The following is a 23,388-nucleotide window of genomic DNA, read 5'->3' as shown; positions in this document are numbered from 1 at the left end:
ACTATCCCTATAAAAAGCTAATTAATTTTGTTTAAAGGTAAATTTCCATGAGAAATGTGTTCATGTTTACATGTATAAAAAAGCAAATTAGAGCAGTAGTTTGATATCTATTGTGTTGGCCAAAAAGTGTCTTTGGCTTTTAAGTAAAAATAGAAGACACATTTTTCATTTTCACCAAGAACTTTATTGAACAACATATTTACCCTTTTGTTTTACTACCTTCTGCCATTTTTCTGGCAACTTCATAATTCCATCTTCCCAACTTTTTATCTTTTTGAGCAAAGAACTGTTCCAAATGCCTTTTACAGTCTTCCAGGGAAATGAAATTTTTTCTATTAAGAGAATTTTATAAAGACTGAAATAAATGGAAATCGAAGGTGCAATGTCTGGTGAATACGGCAGATGAATCAGAATTTCATAGCCGAGCTGTAACAGTTTTTGCCTGGTCATCAAAGAAACATGCGGTCTTGTGTTATCTTGATGGAAGATTATGAGTTTTCTGTTGACTAATTCTGGATGCTTTTCTTTGAGTGCTGCTTTCAGTTGGTCTAACTGGGAACAGTACTTGTTGGAATTAATCATTTGGTTTTCCAGAAGGAGCTCATAATAGAGGACTCTCTTCCAATCCCACCATACACACATCACTTTCTTTGGATGAAGACTGGACTTTGGTATGGTTGGTGGTGGTTCATTTAGCTTGCCCCACGATCTCTTCCATTCCATATTATTGTACAATAACCACTTTTCATCACCTGTCACAATTTGTTTTAAAAACTGAACATTTTCATTACGTTTAAGTAGAGAATCACATGCGGAAATACATTCAAGAAGGTTTTTCTCGCTTAACTTATGTGGAACCCAAACATCAAAGCGATTAACATAACCAAGCTGATGCAAATGATTTTCTGGTCTTCATTTGGATATTTTGAGTATGTTAGCTATCTCCCACGTGGTATAATGTTGATTGTTCTCAATTAATGTCTCGATTTGATCGCTATCAACTTCAACTGGTCTACCCGACCGTGGAGCATCGTCCAGCGAGAAATCTCCAGCATGAAACTTTGCAAACCACTTTTGACACACCTGATCAGTCACAGCACCTTCTCCATACACTGCACAAATCATTTTTTTGCCTTTCAGCTGCGTTTTTACCTTTCTTGAAATAATAAAGCATAATATGCCGAACACGTTACCTTTTTTCTTCCATCTTCAATATTAAAATGGCTACACAAAACTTCACCAATTTTTATGTCTTTTTTTAAATGCACGCTGATACAACAGCTGTCACAATAGAATTGAACAAAATTGTTTCGAATGAAGTTAAAGACAGCTAAGTGCTACTAGAGCCATCTTATGGAAAAAACCAAACGAACCTTTTGGCCAGCCTAATAGTTTTTTTTTTTTTTTTTTTTTTTTAATGGCCATGAGTTCGGGACACCATTATTCAGAGATCTATATAGATCTACATGTTACATTTTCCATATTTGCTTTGCTGGGTGAGGTAGAACTTGTGTCCAAAAATGCCAGAATTCCTGATAGCCCTTCCTCTTTGAATCTTGGTTAGTGTGAGAGCTCCTTTTGAAAATGAGTATGGGTTTTGTTTCTTACATTTTTTAATTAATGACCACAAAGTTGGTGGACTTGGAGCATTTATCTCCCTATGGGAAGAGGGGAATTAGAGTGTCACAGTAGAGAGAAAATAGAAGTAATTTTGCAATTAATAGTATTACATTGAGAATGATTTTCTAAATTCCTTGATTTTATTAAGGACAAGGCCTGAAAAGCTAGACAAGCAATAACCAAGACAGAAAAGGAAGGCAGGATTCTTGCCCATTTGACCCAAGAAAAATTGTTAGAACAATGTGGGGGAGAGGTGGTGTGCTGATTTTTAAATAAGTTCACAACCCAATTTCTCTTCTTTTGACTTTACCTTAGAAGGGGGACTTTGATAGATAAGTAAATGTAATTAAAGGAGAAAGTAGCTCTTGTACCTACCCACGTCTATTTGGGTCTCTGGTAGGAGATTACCTTATGACTTCTCTGTATAATCTTTGGTGGCAGCCTTGGCAGTGCAAAAGGGTCAGGAGAGGGAAGTTTTGAGGTTGATTTTTTCCTCCTAATTACTCATGTGATACAAAATAGTCTCAGAAATAGCCAAGTAATTGTCTGAGAAGTGTGACAGAGAGGACCACTGCACTGAGAATGAACTCTCTGTATCTAGTGCTGTAGAAAGGACCACCAGAGCTGGGGTTGGAAGGACATCAGTGAGGTATCAGATCACAGATCCAGAGTACTTTCCAAGTTGAACACAGGCTGAGTCAGCATTTCCTGACAGGGCAGTAAAGACCGGTTCATGAATTAAACCAGATCAAACATCCAGCAGAAACCAGGGCAACAAATAACATTGTCCTAGAGATTATAACAGAAAGGAGAGCATCCCAGCTTTTCACTTCCTTTCTAATGTCATTTAAAAAGGGTCTGAGGGAAGGAAGAATGGGAGATTGGTTTCCTGAGTCACTGAATACTTTTATCCAGCAGACTGAAGCAAGAACACAAAGTTTCATCAATATTTTTAAAGTTGGATAAGCTTAAAATCAGATTAGAATTTCAGTTTTGTGTATTTATTTATTTTTCTGTTAACCAGAATATAAGGTTTGGAGAAATTCAGACTGGTTATAGTTAAAATAAGGCAATTTTATTTTCTCTATTCATCTGATTTGAAGAGAAATGTATGACTCTTTCAAACATGTTAAATATCAGGCCATTGCCTTTTTTTCCAAAATAAAAGAGATTATTTCAGTAAGTACACAAAAAATGAATGAATTGACTGTGGATATTTGTTGCTTCTTCCTAAGAACAATGGGAAAATACTGAACTTCTGAAAATAGGAGGGTGGTAGGGGCACTGAGCCAGCATTGCTGTGAGATGTTAAAAAAATCACATTTCTATCCCTTGCAATCCCGAAATTGCACATAGTGAGATCACAGATTGCTAATATAATTTTATATTTTCTATTATTATAATTTTCAGTATACCTAGCCAAAAAAAAAAAAAACAAAAAAACCCTCAAATGTGTGGTATGGTGTTACCAGTTCCATGGTCCTGGATTTCTGAGGCATCCATGTATCTATACAGTTAGAGTTTAGTGATTCTTCTAACAGATCAAGTCAAGTTCCCTCATTACTAAACATATTCCAATGTGAGCTATCTGTTCATAAGACAAATGTAGTGAGGTTTGTACTTGTTCTCACTCTGCAAGAGGAAAGGCCATCTTTTCAATGTTGAGAATCAGAGAAAGGTCCTCCTTCAGAGAATTTGAATAACTGAAGGAATCTACAAGTTCATTTGTAAGAGCACATAACAAGGTGTTAGTTGTAAGCTTAATGTAAAAGAACAAGTTGCATTTTATTCAACAGTAAACAATTAGAAGAGTAAATAAAATAAAATGGTATCAGGGAAAAGAATAGTATCTAGGCATGAATCAAAGTATAAGACCTTCTATAGGTAAAATTCTGAATCCTGATGATGACATTTTAGATTAGACTTAAATAAAATGACATACTATATTCACAGATAAAAACATAAAATCACAAACATGTCAATTATCTCCCAACCTGCTAACCTACATAATCAGTGCAATTCCAATTAAAATCTCAACAGAGATTTAAATGGAATGTAAAATTCTACATTTACATGTAAGATTAAAGAGTCGAAATCCACCATGATAATTGTGAAGGATAAAGACCTAGGCAGGACTTCACCTTAAAAATAACAGGTCTTATGAAGAAATTAAAAATTAGATAGTGTGGTATTATCCCAAGATAGACAAATTCATCAATATAGTAGAAGAGAAAGTCTAAGTACAGAACCATGTATCTGTGGAACATATGAAAAGGTAGGACGACAGATCATTGAGAAAATGAGGGAGTACCTACAAAGCAGAGCTCTCAGAAGTGGATATGCATAGAGTAAAGAATACATACATACATAAGACATACTACATACACAGTTCAACTCCAGGTCAATTAAGAATGTTAAGGTCAAAAATAAAACTTAAAATTTCAGTTGAAAATTTAGGTCCTTATATTTTGAGCTTTGGAATAGGGCAGGCTAGGGTTTTTTGTTGTTGTTGTTTGTTTGTTTTTTTAATTGAGGTAACATGGGCTTATAACATTGTATCAGTTTCATGTGTACAGCATTGCGTTTCAAATTCTGTATACAAATGTGGGAAGAGAGTTACAGTCCCCACAGCTGACAAGGGAATATTATCAAGAATATTTTTTAAATAACTACAAATCAGTAAGAAAATGGAAAAATCCAACTTAAAAAAAAGACAAAATACATGATGTTATATGTCTTCTTATAGATCATAGGTAGGTTTTAAAATTATGAAAACAGTCATTTTGATGGAGTAACAAAATAAAATGCTTCCTGGAAATGAACCTGAAAGCAATATTTCTGGTGAGGGAGTATATCTTTATCTGTTATGCAAATACTATCTTCTCACAAATATCTGAGAATGTAATATGCTACTATTCTTGAAGAGTAGCATAGAAAATCATTTCTCTCTTCAGACTCTCCATTTATTAGAGCACTCCTTAATTAACCCAGTATTGTTCCCATCCCTTTCAGAATTGCATTCTCTATCACTCAAACACCATAAGTGTCACTCCACCCTGAATAACTCCCAGTTGTTCCCTCTGTTGTTCTCTAACTGAAATGGGGCTTTCGGCAGAGATAATTTAGTGGAGTAGCACATAAGTGGCTGGTGACATCTATAGACAAGCTGAAGAGTAAAAGAAAGGACCTAGAAAGGATTGGAGAAGAGAAACCATGGAAAAGAAAACAACTGGATAGGTACAGCCAAAAATGATGAAAGTAACACCATCGCCAACTTCAAAACAATATAATAGTTAATGGGAATGGAAGCTGCACAACCCAGGTAATAACTGTCCCGTTGGCTCATTTATGTCTTTGCAAGGGCTTAAAACTCTGACTTACATTTTTTTACATAGTATTACTATCTCACCCTATCTAATTCCTAGGTCCTCCTTTATGAAATCTAATAATGGGTGTTTCAAACTAGGGTTTCTGTCTTAAATATATGTATAGAGTGATGTGAAATGATCTATAAGTTTTTTTAGGTTATATATGGAAAAGACAAGAATAATTAAGTTATTAGGAAAATCTTAAGATTATGAGGAGAGACAAAACATTGTAACCATAAACCAGATCAGAACTTACACTCTCTATTCCCATTCACTCCTTCTTTATTCATAAATGCATCATTAAATTCTCCAGGATCATAAACTCTACATTTATTATTTAAGTAAAGAAGTTCTGTAAGGAAAAGACAAATGGGAGTCAAAAGGCAAAAGAAATTTAAAAAAGAGTTCAGGTGATAAAGACCTATTCAAACATGAAGGTAAAAATGCCTTCTCACAGAACAGTAGTGCAGAGATAAAACCACAACGACACTCGAAAAGAGGCCAGCGCTAAATCATAAATGAATAAGGCAATGAGAGACATAGACGAGCTTGGGAGTAACAAAATACTCTGTAAATGTAATTTTTTAAAGACATCAATTTCAAATTTAAAACCTGGAAGTTTGGGGAAGCTGAGCCTTTGGTGGGAAAAGGTGATTTTCCTGCCAGCACACAGATTAAGATATGTACCCACATGCAAAAAATTACAGTGACTGGTAGGTAAGGATTTTAATCAAAATATATATTACAGTCTTAAAACAAAGAACAGAGGCAATGTTTTAAGAGACCCTTACTGAAATGACAACAGCTGGCAGAGAAGAAGCCAACTTTGAAGTAAAGTGGACCAAGAATCAATTGTTTCTAAAGCAACCTCAACTACATTTCCACGTAGTGGGTAAGTGATAATTATGAAATACTAATGAAATAGGAAAAGTGTAAGGAATGAGTTCTAAACTGAGGTTTGGAAGAAGTGAAGTAAATCATTTTATATAGAAGAAAAATAAATAAAAAGAAACTCCCAATAAATAATACATTATTTTAATGTGCCAAATATGTAAATCTATAAAGTTAAATAAGATAGAAAAGAACATATATAAAAAATGACCATAGATCAGAATACCTTAGAATAAGTAGCAGTCTCAGTATTATTATTTTTTAGTGTTGTCTTTGAATAGGGAACACTTGAAGGTTAATGTATGTAATCCGATTTGACAAAATCTTCTATGATTAATGAAATAAATTTATGTAATAAAAATGAAAGTACTCTAAAATAATATTATATTTTCACTGAATAAAATGATGTGTGAAACATCTGACATAGTAATTTTACCAGTCAATAAGCAAAAGAGAATACTATGACATATAGATTTGGTGAATTAATAATAATATATAATAAAAATTCTGGGTATGTACACTCATTCATAAAGGTGAATTGTGCAACCAAACAACAACTCTTTTTTTTTTTTTTTTTATAATAGTGTTTATTTATTTTTACATGTTGCTGTGTTGGGTCTTCGTTTCTGTGTGAGGGCTTTCTCTAATTGTGGCAAGTAGGGGCCACTCTTCTTCGCAGTGTGCGGGCCTCTCACTATCACGGCCTCTCTTGTTGCTGAGCGTAGGCTCCAGACGCGCAGGCTCAGTAATTGTGGCTCACGGGCCCAGTTGCTCCGCGGCATGTGGGATCCTCCCAGACCAGGGCTCGAACCCGTGTCCCCTGCATTGGCAGGCAGACTCTCAACCACTGCGCCACCAGGGAAGCCCAACAACTCTTTTTAAAAAAAATTTAGTAGATCTTATTTCTAGAGTAGTTTTAGATTTACAGCAAAATGAAACAGAAGGTACAGTGATTTCTCAAATACTCCCTGTCCCCACACATGCATAGCCTCAACCATTATCAATATCCCCCCTCAGACTGGTGCATTTATTACAACTGATGACCTTACACTGACACATCATTACCACCAAAGTCCATAGTTGACGTCAGCGTTCATGCTTGGTGTTGTATGCACATTCTACAGGTTTGAGCAAATGTATAATGACATGTATTCACCATGACTGTATTGAATGGAGTAGTTTCAGTGTCCTAAAAGTCCTCTGTTCTCTGCCTATTTATCTCTCCCTCCGTTCAACCCCTGTCAATCACTGATATTTTTACTGTCTCCATAATGTTGCTTTTTCCAGAAATCATAGAGTTGAAATTAAACAGGATGCAGCCTTTTCAGATGGGCTTCTTTCACTTCGTAATAGGCATATACGTCTTTTCATAACTTAACAGCTCATTTCTTTTTAGTGCTGAATAATATTTCATTTTCCTGATACTATGGTTTATTTATGCATTCACCTACCAAAGGACATCTTGGTTGCTTCCCAGTTTGGACAATTATGAATAAAGCTGCTTTAAACATACATGTGCAAGTTTCACTACAGATGTAAGTTTTCAACTCTTTTGTGTAAATACTATGGAGTGTGATATTATGGTATGAGCATGTTTAGTTTTGTAAGATACCACCAGTTTTCTAAGATGTCCCCCAAAGTGAGAACTGTTTTTTTAAAATAACTTCAGAATATCTCAAACATCTCCAAGCTTCATTAGAATGAATCCTGGCAATTAATATAAAAAGTCTCTTATAATATGTCACATATATTTCATTATATAATTATTTTTATAAAGAAGACTAATCATAGAGATCAGAAAGTAACATTGTACTTCCCCAGAAAATAAATAAACCATTTCAGAAAGTGGTGGAATAGTTCATTTCACTCAGGCAGAGAATTCTAAAATTTAGAATTTTACCTTTCTTGTTTAAAACTCAGAGATCTAGTAAATCAAAACAACTTTCTTGAGGAATTTAAAGAAGCTACATCTATGTGAACAACGTGAAGAAGACAAATGAATTTCACAAATTACTGACAAGTATTATGTTGACTTAATGAGAAGTTACAATTTGACTCATGACTGAGATTCTGTAACTTGTTGAAAGGGTTTAACACAAATCGTGAATTAATTGCTTTCATTTGTTTCATTATTGTTACATGTGTTATGTATCCTGGGAGCAGAATGGACTGAGTAAGGTGTGATTAAAGCAGATTACCCTTTGCCTTCCAGACGAACTCATTTTCATCCTAAAAGACAACTCAAATACTACCTCCTCAGTGAATACTTCTGAGATCTTTTTATCTTACTCACATTGTCCTTCATCTGTTCTTTAAGAATCCTTAATACATCCATCCATTTGGACTTGTCATGTTGCTGTGGTTGTTTGCATGCTTGTCCCTTTGTGCTGCTTGAGCTTATCTTTGCACACGGAAATCTTTGTGAAATGCCTGTGAAATGAATAGAGAGAAAAGTGCATTTTTCTGGGTTATGATCTGACAGATAAATTGTAAAGAGTCCAAAAAGCATCAACTACTTTGCTGGTTTTCTGATTACAAAAATTCTTAACTTTATGAATGAAAAGTAACTGAAAATGACTCCTTACGACCTATTCATCAGACTGATTGTTCCTATTTACAGCCTTTAAATTCTATAGTATCAATTTAAATACATCATCCATTATAAAACATTCTCTATTAGCTCCACTGCTTTATGACAGCCCATTAACAATGACAGCCCGTTAACAGTCTATCTCCCTCATGGAATACTTTAAAACTTTTCCCAGTCTCACTTCTTTCCTGACTAAATTTTGATATCCTAGAAGGAACTGTCTGTCTCTGTAAGAAAGGGTTTTATTTGTCACAAATTAGCCTTAGTGCTTTACCCAGAACTCAGTAATTGTCAGTTGTTATTCATTTGAATAAATTGACTATATATTTAACATTCAGAAATATCAAAGAACATTATTTCAAAAGAAAATATTTGTGCAAGAACGCATAATTCTCTTAAGCGTGTGTGTGTGTGTGTGTGTGTGTATGAAAAGAAATATTAAAAAATGCTTTCTCTTCATTTTCTTTTGTTATTTTAAGAAATGTAGAGGGCTTCCCTGGTGGCGCAGCGGTTGAGAGTCTGCCTGCTGATGCAGGGGACGCGGGTTCGTGCCCCGGTTCTGGAAGGTCCCATGAGGCATGGCCGCTGAGCCTGCGCGTCTGGAGCTTGTGCTCCGCAATGGGAGAGGCCACAACAGTGAGAGGGCCCGCATACCGCAACAACAACAACAACAACAAAAAAGAAAGAAATGTAGAAATGTTTTCTTCTAATGAAGTTGGGTAAGAGATAAGTTTTACCAGGAGACATGTTTGTTTCTGGTGGGAGTTATTTCCTGTTAGTGTCCCAGACTTGTTGGGAGCCAAGAAGTTTTCGCCATTAGAAGATGGCCGACATCCTGCTTCTCTTCCTGCTTAATGAGATAAAAGCCCGCGCCTAAAACGAAAGCCCGCGCACGCAGCACCAATGATAATTTGCCAAATACTTCCCTTATTCTGGATCCCGCCCCCCTTTCTCTGTACTGTATAAATACAGCTACTGCAGCAATAAAAGTTTGAGGCTTGAGCAGGATTTTGTCTTGCCTCCATTCTTTCGCGTCTCCTGCCCCTTCTTCTCTTTTCAACCCCTACAGGTTCCTCCTCGGACTCACAAGGATTTGTCCTGCTGGTCGGGACTCCCGGGGACGCCCGGGGCCGAGCACACAGACTAAATCTGTGGTAAGCAGTTTGAGTTCTAGCTTCACCGGAAAATTGGGGTCAAAATCTACCTAGACCTCCTCTGGATATATATCACTAAGCCCTGTGATTATATTTCGACTTAGCAGACACTGGGAATTTACTGGGCAGCATGAAAAACTCTTTCAGATGCTTGCTGCACATCATATTTTGCAGTTAAAAAACAACAGTCTCTTGTGAGATCCAAGTATATAGGTGACCCTTAAATTTTAAACCAAATTGTGGAGGTTTCACTCTAGAAATTGCTTTGATTTTCTATACAAGATATTACTTTTGCCAACTGATTTAAGTGACACAAAACTAAGGTGAGCAAGTAGTTTGTTACCACAAAAACATGCACAGAGTGTTATTTTCCAAAATCAGAATATAAAGGTTATCATCTGTGAAGACTTAAAAAAAAAGGTTGACAGAGTCAGACATAGGCAAAAGAAAAGACAGACATGGAAAAAGAAAAGATTGTTTTGTTTTATCACTAGCATAAAAGCAGAAAATCAGAACTGGAAGGATTCTTAGAAAGAATGAAGTACCAGCCTTTCATTTATAGATTAAAAACACTGAGGACAATGAAAATTAAGAATTTCCCCAGGGGCATATGGGTAGAAATTAAAGGGCAAGAATTTAACACTTTGAAATCAGTATCAGATGTAAGTACAAGTACAGTGCCTGGCGCAGGTGTGAGCAAAGCACAGGCCTCTAGAACACTTTAATTCTCTTTTCTTTTCCCTTTATTTTTTCACTGCTATAAAAGGTGTCATAACACAGTGATTAAGAACGTGATTTTACAAGCCAGAATTCTTGAGTCCATAATCAATAGTTTGTCACCTGGCAGCTGGGTTACCACGGGCAAATTGCAGAACCTCTCTGTGCCTTGGATTCCTTATGTGTAAATAAGGACAGTAGCATAAATTTTATCATACATTACTGGAAAAATTAAATAAATTAATACACACAAAAATGCTTAGAAGAGTCCCTGGCCCATAATAATATGCTAATGAATATGACCTATTAATATTAAAATTATTATTATTATGATTGTGGTGAGGTATTATTTCTTGGCATTTGCCTATTGTAAAGTGTCCAGTGCCCTTTTTTGCTACCTTGTTTCTCACACTGGGATAAATATTAAAGATATATATCTGTTACCAAAATGTGTCAGAGATATAATCTAAGCTGTCAAACAGCAATAAAAACCTGAAGATATTCCAATAAATTAATTCATCTAATATTTATAGTTGCTAATGGCTTAATATATTTCACTTGCCAGATACAGGTTTCACTTTAACAGTAATTCTTTTAATTATTTAACTTGTAAGAGAAATGTATAGAGAAATACAGGATACTATATAGGATCAATAGGGTCTATGTATATGTTAGCGTCTTGCTTTTTCCATCTGCAAGTAAAAATAAAACTAAGCATTATGAGAAGACAATAATCAATTTTAACTGAAGATTCTAATGTGGGACTTCTAATATGGCAACATATGACCAATCTCAAAATGATAGAAAACCTATTCAATATGATCAACCAATTGGTCTATAAAATAAAAGTAATTTTTAATTTGAAGCACAAAATTGATTCAAAAAGTCTCATTGTATATTTTGATATGTGTACGTGAGTGTGTGTGTGTGTGCATGTAATCAAACACATACATATCATCATATAATCAAACACAGAAGATAGTTTTTCTTCATCTAACATGCAAAAGTAAAACTATCAAAGCTAATTCATTCTGGGGACTTCACTTTAAAGCATACGTATTTTTCCAGGCACAGCAATATGAAAGTTCATAATATTTATATTTTAATGGACCTTTCATTGAAATTGCTTTTTCAGAAACATTCTCTTATTTTCTCTGAAAGCGGTAGGGAAACAACTGTTATAAAATAATGAAAATCTAGGCTGCATTTCTAATAATTTCAGAGAGTCATTTGACTTTTTTCTTATATACCATTCAAAACATTTTCTTTATCTCCAAATTGAAAAAGCAAAATAAATGGAATTGCTTACTTGTTTCTTCCTCTGTGACCAATGTTGTCTCTGAATGCGAAGTACTGAGTGATAGCAAGAGCAGGACTCCCTTTGACTAGCTTTAGAAATCACATCAAAAAATTTAAGTGATAAATCCCAAGTCATATTAAAGTGACAGGACTGAGAGTTTCTGTTTATAACCTAACTCTATACATGAACAAGTCTTTCAAAAAAAATTATATGCTTTGGGGTAGGAAGCAGGGAGAGAGGTGATTAGCTGAGTGACTAAAGCAAATAATGGCAGTGTCTATTTAATCATAATCTAGAAGAAAGGGAATTTTAGAAAATGGACAATGATGATTTCCATCTCATTGGCAAAATGATTACTCTCAAACTAGAAGCTATTCAAATTTGTAATCGTAAAACTCCCATATTTTCAAATACAGTTTTCACTAAGCTTGGAATTTAATTAGACCTGACGTCCCATAATCTGATATGTTGGTTAGGCAAAGACAGGTATCCTAGACTGTATGAGAGTTATAGTTTTCATTGTATATTCTAAAGTGGCATTTGCTTTTCTTCATAATTCTTGAGAACTTGGTTACTGTGACCAGACGTCTGGGAAAGTGCTCAGTTTGCAGACACACACGTGTTTTGAGCCAGAACCAAACTTAATGGCACATTCACTAAGGTGATACAGCCATCAATTTTTAAAAATAGTAACTTTAATTTTTGCAATCTTGCATGTTACATACTCTTTTAAAGTGCCATTTTTTTCTCAATATGTACATAAGATATAAATAAAGTCAGGTGCCAGAATATTACTTACAATTTGTCAAATGATTTGATCACAAAGTTCTAATCAAGCTAAACTCCCTAACTTCATCCTTTGCAAGAACTGTGAATTCTTCTCTGAGGCATTTAGACAAATTTTCCATGATGCTTTCTAAAATTATTACCAAAGGATGAAAAATTTCATGATCAGAGGCCACCTATAAACTCTGGGGCTTAACTCTCATTTGGTAGATGTTAATTCTGACAGAGAAGGGTAGAGAAGGAAGGAGAGTCTGTCATTTGCAGTCAGAAAGATGTGTTTCTGAGACATCTTGGTGAGCTAAGCATGTTATACCAAGGCTGAAAACTACGTTTACTTCAGACAAATCTGAAGTAGAAACAAAGCTCTTCATGGCATGGCTACCAGTACTCATTGGTACTCACAAGCAGCTCAGATGAAATAATGACACAGTATTCAGATCACCTTTGTTTTTGCAATCACATGCTTTCTCATGGTACTAGACTCAGTATTGCCACTGTCATATCCCACAACCATTACTAAAAACCAAATACTTAAAATGTATCTGCTATTTTTTAATTTGTAGTCATGGTGGTGGGGAGTGAGTCACAAGACGAGGTATCTACAGGGGCCAGCTAGGTAATGAAATAAGTAAGCTTGGCAGGGTTTGTCTGTGGTTAAATGGAAAGCATTCAGGTTAAAATTTATCTTAGGGTGACTGATGCCATCTGGAAATAGCCTAACATGGTTGATTATCCTGCCAGAAATATGCCAATTTTTAAAAGATGTCAAATAATTTTAAAAGTATTTTAAAAATTAAAGTGCTATGCAGGCCAGAGATAACAGCCTGCCAGTCTGTGAATTTTCATTTAAAATGTATATAAATACCCCAAAGGACAGCTTGTGTTTTTATAAATAAAACCTAGAACATTTTGAAAATAGCACTTGGATTTAAACTGCATAGCAAATCATAAAGAACTTAAAATATGGGTGTAGCCATACATACATTCAATAATTCATTAGGTTACACAAATCTAGGCAATGTTGGAGGAAAGAGTGAAAATCAACTACTCTGGAGAATATTGAAAAATTATATGATAATTATGATGATGTAAGAGTATATGTTAAAAAAGATTTTTAAGGTAATTTGGCATATTCTAAAGAGAATGATGATTAAAGTTCTTGATTAAAGCTTAGATGTTTCACTCAATAAAAGCAGAAAAATAATTAGTAATTGGGAGTGGTGGGTATTGCATCTGGTGTCATTTTTTGGGTATATATTACTAATTTTCACATGACTAGGAAATCTATTCCCAACTAACCAGATGAGTATATCCAGATTCCACTTACCACTTTAGCTCTGTCCAAAATAAAATCATATGTTGACTGCATTCAATTATTCTCATTGCCTGATACTGCTATATGTCATGCTACGTTAGACAAGTTAACTTCCACATTTGAATGCTATTTATTAGGAAATGCAAATGCTGTGAGAATGAGGTTTCTTTATCATTACTATTTAATTCATTTATTTATTTTTTTAACCCCACCTTGTTTTAAGAATTATTCTCAACAGTATGGAGGTTACTTAAAAAAACAAAAATAGAGTTAACATATGAGCCTGCAATCCCACTCCTGCGCATATATCTGGAGAAAATAATTCAGAAAGATTTGTGCACCTCAGTGTTCACTGCAGCACTATTTACAATAGCCAAGACACAGGGGCAACCTAAATGTCCATTGACAGATGAATGGCTAAAGAAGATGTGGTACATATATACAATGGAATATTACTCAGCTATGAAAAAGAATGAAATATTGCCATTTGCAGCAACATGGATGGATCTAGAGATTATCATACTAAGTGAAGTAAGCCAAAGACAAACATCATATGATATCACTTATATGTGGAATCTTAAAAAATGACACAAATGAAATTATTTACAAAACAGAAAGAGACTCACAGACATAGAAAACAAACTTATGGTTACCGAAGGGTGGGGGAGGAAAAAATTATGAGGATGGGAGTAACATATACACACTACTATATGTAAAATAGATAAACAACAAGGATCTACTGTATAGCACGGGAACTCTACTCAGTATTTTATAACAACCTATAACAGAAAATAATCTGAAAAATAGACATACATGTATAACTGAATCACTGTAACTACACCTGAAACAAACAAGACATTATAAATCAACAATACTTCAATAAAAAATAACTTAAAAAAAGGAAAAAAAAAAGAACTTTTCTCAAAAATATATAAACAGGGCTTCCCTGGTGCCACAGTGGTTAAGAATCCTCCTGCCAATGCAGTGGACACAGGTTTGAGCCCTGGTCTGGGAAGATCCCACATGCCACGGAGCTACTAAGCCCATGCCCCACAAGTACTGAGCCCGCATGCTGCAACTACTGAAGCCAATGCACCTAGAATCCATGCTCCGCAACAAGAGAAGCCACCGCAATGAGAAGCCCACGCACCGCAGCGAAGAGTAGCCCCCAACTCGTCACAACTAGAGAAAGCCAGCACGCAGCAAGGAAGACTGAACGCAGCCAAAAATAAATATAAATGATAAATACATTAAAAAAAAGAAATGTTAGTTAAAAAAAAAATATATATATAAACAATATAACACAATAAAATATATTTAAAAGAAAATTGATTTAAAGTAACAAAAATGTTTGGAAGGTAATGTGAATCTAGGTGTATAGTAAGCATACACACACACACACACACACACACACACAGAAAAGATTGGAAAAATAGCAAGTGAGTAAACACATATAATATTCACACGTCATGACTCCTCCTGCCATTCAAAGGTTGGTCACATATTTGCCTCTAACCTTTCTAATGGGCAAGACAAATGGTGAAATATGATTAATTATAGGAGTGTCTATAAAACAAGAAATTAGGGAGGGAGGGAGACTCAAGAGGGAAGAGATATGGGAACATATGTATATGTATAACTGATTCACTTTGTTATGAAGCAGAAAATAACACCATTGTAAAGCAATTATACTCCAATAAAGATGTAAAAAAAAAACAAGAAATTAATGTCTCTGATTTTATTTTTGATACTCATAAAAGAGAGAGATCTTTGCTACAACTCCTCAAAGAATTAACACTATGTAATACACCTCCCTTATAATAAATATACAGATGAACTGCATAATTTCTTGTAACATCTGCCAGTACAATCTAAAGGAATCAAATTAGCATATAAACCATTGAGTAATCAATATAGTAGAGTATATACAATATACTAATATACTATAATAAGATCCACTTACACATTCCTAATGACATAGCTTCACTTTGAGTGAACAGCCTAGAATATATAGAGCAGGGTTTCTCAACCTCAGTACTATTAACATATTGAGTTTGATATTTATTTGTTGTGAAAAGCTGTCCTGTGCATTAGATGATGTTTATCAGCATTTCTGGCTTCAAACCACTAGATGCCAACAGCCTCAGTCTCCCAGTTGTGACAACCTAAAATATACCTAAACATTGCCAAATGCCCCCTGTGGAGAGAGGCAAAATTAACCCTGAGACATAGCCCTAGAGGCATGGAATGATTGCACAAAATCCTCCATAAATAGTATTTCTTTCAGTTGAGGCTTTGAAAGCTATTAAGTGTCTGTCAACTCAAGCTTAGTCTGTCTCAGAAGTACCTAGAGTACAGGTATTTGTCAGAGAGAATAGTATCAATACGTGCAGAGATTTAGACATGAAAAATGAACTGCCCTGATGTTGGTTGAGGGAGAAACTCCTAGCTATCTACCACAAATTCACCTTCTCTTCTTCTTGGACATCCAATTAAAGGTATTTACAGCTTCCCTTGTAGATAAACTTGGCTGCGTGGCAGAATGCTAGCCAACGCGATGTGAGCAGAAGTGACAAGTATGATTTCTGGGCAAGACTTATAAGAAGCAGGTCTGAGCCCTCTTTACTTTTCTCACCATTTTTCTTATTATATATCCATCAGCATTGCCTTCATTTGGAAATTTGGAAAAAGTTCACAGTAAACCTCTCAGCAGTTTGTAAGCTGAAGTACCTACAGAAACAATAGCTATTTGGTGAATACCAAAATACACAGACTGGGTGCATGGTATCATGGATTTGGTAAAACAAAACAACACAAATGCACACAGTTATGTGTACTCTACTTTAAGTAACATCTACAGGTACAGCTTTGATTTTGAACAGAATTCCAAATAATTTGCTGTTGTACCCACCAGATGTATAAAATGTGAATTAAGGTAAATGTTTCTGCAAAAATATTTTTTAAATAAATTTCCTCTTATCTATACCTATACATCCATCTCCTATTGGTTCTGTTTCTCTGGAACACTGATTAATAAAGTTATTGTTTATATAATGCTTATGATGTTTGAAAATGATGATCACCCAGGAGATGATGAAAGCACATGATGGAAGGAGCCTTAGTTCTTGAAAGACAAGTGTAGAAAAGCTAACAGTCAACTAGGGACACCTGTGCTAGATTGTGCTGCAAATATGAAACTTCTAGTGTGTTTGAGCCCATAAACAATTTGGGCCTGTATATCACAATGGTTTAGCTTATGCTAAATAACACAATAGTAGTCTCTTTCGAGCATATGAAATATAGACCTTTTTGTGTCTTTTCACTGTTTTTATACATCAGTTTATCACATGGAAATTTTTATGTAGTGTCATGTGAAAATAAGTTTCATAAATAAGATTTTTATCCTCAAGGGTATTATTTTGGAATGCAGATGACACAGCTAGACAATATAGGACATGAACACAACAGAATAGAACAGCAAATAAGCAAAGAAACAAATAGATTATCTGGCACAAGAAATCTAAAGATAAAAGTTACAATACTACTCAATTCCATTATTATTACTACTTAAAGTTAAAGCAATTGACTTTTAATTCTTAGATTTCATCTCCTCTATGAAGCCTCTATAAATTGATCCCTCTGCCCATATCAGTTACTGACCAGTGTTTCTCCCTGACCATGTATCAATCATGACCTTGTATTTTTAACTATCTTCTGTCTCCTAAAATCAAGAGAAAGACTGTCAGCCTCTTGAGGTTAGAGCCAGAATCACAGGTAGTTTGTTTTGTCTGAAAGTCTATGAGCTCCAATTTAGAGATTAGAAAAAAAAGAGAACAAAACCAGGGAAGCTGGCCACGTGTGTGTTTGGTGGGAAGGGAAGTAGGAGGGCATAACCTTAGATGAAAAATATTGCTGAAGTGAAGAGTTCCACAGGCTCTTCCTGATAAGCCGGGAGGAAAAGTGAAGCCAAAATTTCCCAGTCTCCTAAAGGGAAAATCTAATGGTGCCTTCTGATATTGGCAGTAAATGGGCAATGGCTAAAACCACAAAAAAGCTAACGAATACATGTGCTAATAGAATATGCACAATAAAATCTCTACTAACCCAAACTGATAGTTGAGATAAATTTCTTGAAAATCACACAAAGTACAGACTCTTTCTCCAAATTCTACGCCCCCCCCCCGCCCCCGATCAAGGATTTTTGAAATAAATTACTAGAGACCAACCAGTTTGGATTTGGTAAAACCAAATCCAATATTTGGATATTGGTAAAACCATAGTCATTTTACAGGGATCTTACTGAACTTTATGGGCCAGGTAATCTAGAGAAAATGTCCTTGTGTTGGGGATAAGGACACGACATGCTTAATTCATAAAAAGAAATGTAGATAATTGTACTGAATGTATCTATAGTTTCCTAAATATGTCTGTGTTATGCAAAAAACGAAGTCTCTGAGTATTATCTAAAACCCAAAATTCCTAACTAATAGGAATTAAGGATCACCAATGATAACATAAATAAGAACTTATCCCTAAAGTTAACCACCTGAAATGTTTTTGTGTCTATCATGATTTGGTTCTTGTGGATTCTGGATCAACAGTCATCCAACTTTTCTGTAAACAGCTACGTGGTCAATATTTCAGGCATTGCAGGCCATTTGTTCTTCATCATGACTACTTAACTCTGCCGTTCCAGTGTAAAGGCAGCCATAGATAATAAGTAACTAATGAGTATGTGGCTGTATTCCAATAAAATTCTGTTTACAGAAACCTATGGTGGGCTAGATTTGGCCTGTGGGCCATAGTTGGCTAACACTAAATCTATATAATATTCTGCAACTTTCTGTATCTATTTGAGCTTTGTCTTATTCTTTTCCTTTCTTCTTCTGGAACAATTAATCATTTTATTTTAGACAGCATTACTCATTTTTTTCCTTAACAAAAATACATTCTATATTCCTTGCATACCCTTTATATAAATATACATCCCATTTTCTTCCCATACCTTGTATACAAAGTTGTTTCCCTTTGCTCTTATTATTTCTAGTAGTTGTATTTTTACATATTGATTACATATTTTAACTACATTTTACTTTCCAGAGAAAGCTAGGAAGAAGGAAATTGTGAACTATCACATATTCACATCCTATAGTAGATTAGCAAATTTATAAATACATAATTAAAAACATATTTTTAGAGACTTTTTTTATAATACAACTTTAAATGTGGCAAAAACATATTTATTAATAGAGCCACACATCTTTTGTTTCTCTGTAAAAAATCAAGAAGCCAAGAGTAGACAAATTTAAACTTATGTTCAGCAACCAATGCCTCAGTATATTATCTTATTTGGAAACAATTTAGATATTCAGTGAAAATCCATTATTTAGTTTAACTTAGTATAAACTTTTACATTTATTTACATTACTTTTTTTTTTTTTTTCGGTACGTGGGCTCCTCACTGTTGTGGCCTCTCCTGTTGCGGAGCACAGGCTCCGGACACGCAGGCTCAGCGGCCATAACTCACGGGCCCAGCCGTTCCGTGGCATGTGGGATCTTCCCAGACCTGGGCACGAACCCGTGTCCCCTGCATCAACAGGCGGACTCTCAACAACTGCGCCACCAGGGAAGCCCATACATTACTTATTTTTAACAATGCTTATATTAGATGTCAAAGAGTTAACCATCATCTTAAGTTATTTTTCTTGTTGACAAATTTTGTAACATAGAGATAGTATGAGCTTTTTTGACTAGTAAACCCAAGCAGAAAAAGTTGATGTTTGTATTACATTTAATATTGAGAATTTTGAGAATGAGTGTGATTATTAAATCAACAGACTTAAATTAGCTTTTATTTATCAAAGATTATTCCAGATCATGTGAACTTGAAAAACATTTGGGTTAGTTTCTATATTTCTGAGAGTTTTAGGAATACTTAATTTACATAGGTACTTATTTTTTAAGCCAATTAAATAGAACTGATTTTGAAATATCATTTATACGTGACATACATACATACATAAATACGTATAAACACAGACAGACATAAACAGAGATCTTATAGCTTTCATTTAAAAATTTTTGTCATGTCTCAGGTACAATAATACAAAACTCAAAAGAATAACTAGATCTAAGTTGTACTTTTGGCTGATGGACTAAGTTAAGATTACCTACTCAGATGGTCAAAGTGTTGTTATTTTTTAATTTTTATTTTATATTGGACTATAGTTGATTTGCAATGTTTCAGATGTACAGCAAAGTGATTCAATTATACATATACATATATCTATTCTTTTTCAAATTATTTTCCCATTTACGTTGTTGCAGAATACCGAGCAGAGTTCCCTGTGCTATACAGTGTCCTTTTTGGTTATCTGTCTTATACATAGCAGTGTGTGTATGTCGATGGCCAAAGTTTTTTACTGAAGATTTTTTATTTGCATGATGTAAGGATTCTTTTAGAGGGAAACTATTTTTGGAGTCATTTATCTTCTAGAAATTTCTGCATACCAATCAAAGATTGCATTCCACACTGTCTTCTAGAGGTCTGAGATCTCTCTTAACAAGGGTGCCCCTTAAGGTGGACTTATCTAAGTTAAAGTTTCCCAAAATTGGCCAGTACAATTCCAAATTATCCAGAAGTTCACCCATTTTCCATAAAAGCACAAGATCCTGATCCATAGAAGTTATACCTCCAGGAAACGGTTGTTTTTGAAAGAGATGGAAAAATAGTTTTAGACTAGGTGGAACCCATCTTTGCCTTTAGAATCCCTAGACATCTTCACTATGAGGGGCCACGTTTTCCAATAGTTGTCCCCAGACACAGGGAATCACATGTTTCCCATACCCCCTTTAGGACAGAATAGGGTGGCATAGCAAGAAGCTTCAACAAACAAAATACAAGTGGCACAATAAAGTCAGAGAGCTCTAAACACAAGGAGAGTGGAGCTCAGATTGAAGAGAGACTTACCCTCAAATTCCAGGGTTAGTGAGAAAGCAGTGAGAGGAATGGGCTCTGTGGGTACAGGCACTTGCTTTCTCACTGTCCTCAGAGTTGTTGGGGGTCTTCTTTAAATCCCATTTCTGATGCCGGAAACTGTCAAAAATCCAGAAATGGAAAAATTAAAACCACCAAATTAAGGAATCGTATTTAGTGAAAGTTTATTGTGCATATAAGAACAGTTTGTGAACTGGGAGCCTTCAGAAATAAAAACTGATATGACCTCAGGGGCATGAAGTTACAAGATGGTTTATAAGGTTGTTTACCCTTTACAATGATTGGTTATTACAATGGGGCTTTCCAGACAGCAGGGGATCAGTTAAAAGTGATCATCTCTTACCAGTTTTAGGAAGATGACCTAAGTCTGTTTTATGATTTTCAGAGGCTTTTACAAGGAATAACCTAAGATAAGTTTCATTTCTCTCCATGAAATAAGATAGATTTAGTTTCGTGTATGTGGCTAAAATGGTTTTGTCTCTTCAAGGAATTCTCAAGTTCAGTTTCCATTTTGTATTCAATTTTAACATCAAATCCAAAGTATATTAAAATACTGTTCTTTGATTCAATTTTCTTGTGTTTATCTTTGTTATTCTTAATATTCCTAAAAAAATTTTGTCGACATTTCCTTTAAATAGGTCTATCTTGTTTTCCTTGAAAACATATTGCCAAAGTCCATGATTCAATTATAAAGTCAAAAATAAAGCTAATGCTTCACACAAATAATACCTTACTGTACTTACTAATATCTTCATGTAATCATGGGAAATAGGTATCCTTAGTGATTCCTATTTGTGTAAAGCCATATTTTACATGTCACTTTAGAATTTATTAAATTAATTTGCATTCAGGTATATGCTTAACCTCAGAACAAGGTAGTTTATTATACAGTTTATATGTTGCAGATACTTCTCAGTATTAAAATAGAGAACACAACTCACAGTCGATATATGGAAACATTGTAAATATATTCCAATCAAATCATGTTAAAATCATTAGCTTTCTTTTGAGATACATCTGTGAGTTACGAGATTTGCCATGGTCTCATAAATAAAAGTCTATACCATTGGCATATTTGTGTCTATACTTTTGTATTTGCTTCTGAGAAGTCAAGCTGGTGAAATAATTTCACACTTTAAATTGCATTTCACAGATATAACATTATTACATTTTAAATTTGTCCATATTCTATCTATGCTTTAGAGTTGACAGCTAGTCCCCTGGTCGCCAATAAAAAAGAGAAAAAGTGTACTAAAAATGATTGTATGAAGGTTTTTTTCCCAATCATTTAAAAATAAATCTAAGAAAATAAACCAAAGTCATGCTTATTATTTTTCTGTTTTTCTATTTTATTAATAGACATTGTTTACATACAGTACTACTCTTCTTTAAGTCATAATTAATTTTAGGGAGATGGGAGCTTATGAAAATTATTTTCATATTTGATGTAAATTGCTTTTGAAACAATATCAAATCAAGTAAGCTTACCTGAGAAGAAAAACTAAGTGACAAAAAAATGATAACTTGTCTCTTTTTGCTCACAGTAGCAATCAAATGTGGGTAAATGAGAACACTGCATGTAAATATATAAAATATATGTTCTGCATTCCAATAACTACTATCTGTGAAGCCACTTAAGAACCATTTCTTCCACATAGAATTTTTGTTTTCCAGTCAGTCCAGTCTTTGTATTTGCTCCAAGAAGTCTTACTAGTTATGTGATTATTCAAAAACAGAAGGGAAAAACTTTAAAAAATGACTCCAAGATTTTAGGCTAAATAACTAATGAAGTGACTATATTCTTGTTTAAAATATAGAAGTTGAGAAACAATCTATGTAAAAGAAAATATAAGTTAAATTTTGAAATGAAGAGTTTGAACTAACGGTGTTACATCCTTGTGTAAATCTATGCACAACATAAATATGGAACTACTGTTTCAGTAGGAAGTTGGGACTCCTCACTATAAAGAAAGAGCTCAGACTTGATACCAACAGGGAGGATGTAAAAAAAGAATAGCTGTAATTCAAAAACTCAGCTTGGTGTATGCATATAATTAAGGAATGAGATCTGGAGCCAGCAAGAGAAAAAAAAATTGTATCTAGAGAAAAAGCTGAAAACAATAATGAAATAAATATTAAAATATAATATTAAACTATTCTGTCCCCAATATTCAAAAATAATGCATTGACCTCACTATCAATGGAGCATACACTTTCAAGGATTTGTTTTATTCTAGCTGTCATGGGGAATATATATTTATTTTCATTCATGATCCAGAAGCAAGATTCATAAAAAAGATGTCCCAGATTACAAGTGAAGGTGAGGTCCAGGGTAAGAAATAAACCATCTGGCTTTATTATCCCCACATCAATTTTGTTCTACAATTGCTGACTAAATATTCAATTTATGGACTGTACAGAATAGAGGAGCAATGGACCCAGTGACTAGTCTAAACATACTACAAGTAAGTAAGGAGACACAGTGTCATATTGGTCCTATAGTGAGACAAAGCTCTACATTAGAAGGGCTGAAATTAAGGGCATGGAACTTAAGTTGGGATTTGAAAAATCAATGAAAGTGTTTAACACTGTATGAGGAAGATATCTTTTAAAAGGAAGAACTGAGCATAAAGGATGTGTGGCTAAAGAA

The sequence above is a fragment of the Phocoena phocoena genome, chromosome 3 (assembly GCF_963924675.1).
Source record: "Phocoena phocoena chromosome 3, mPhoPho1.1, whole genome shotgun sequence".
NCBI classification, from domain to species: domain Eukaryota; kingdom Metazoa; phylum Chordata; class Mammalia; order Artiodactyla; family Phocoenidae; genus Phocoena; species Phocoena phocoena.
The sequence above is the reverse complement of the archived record's forward strand: the minus strand, read 5'-3'. Positions refer to the sequence as shown.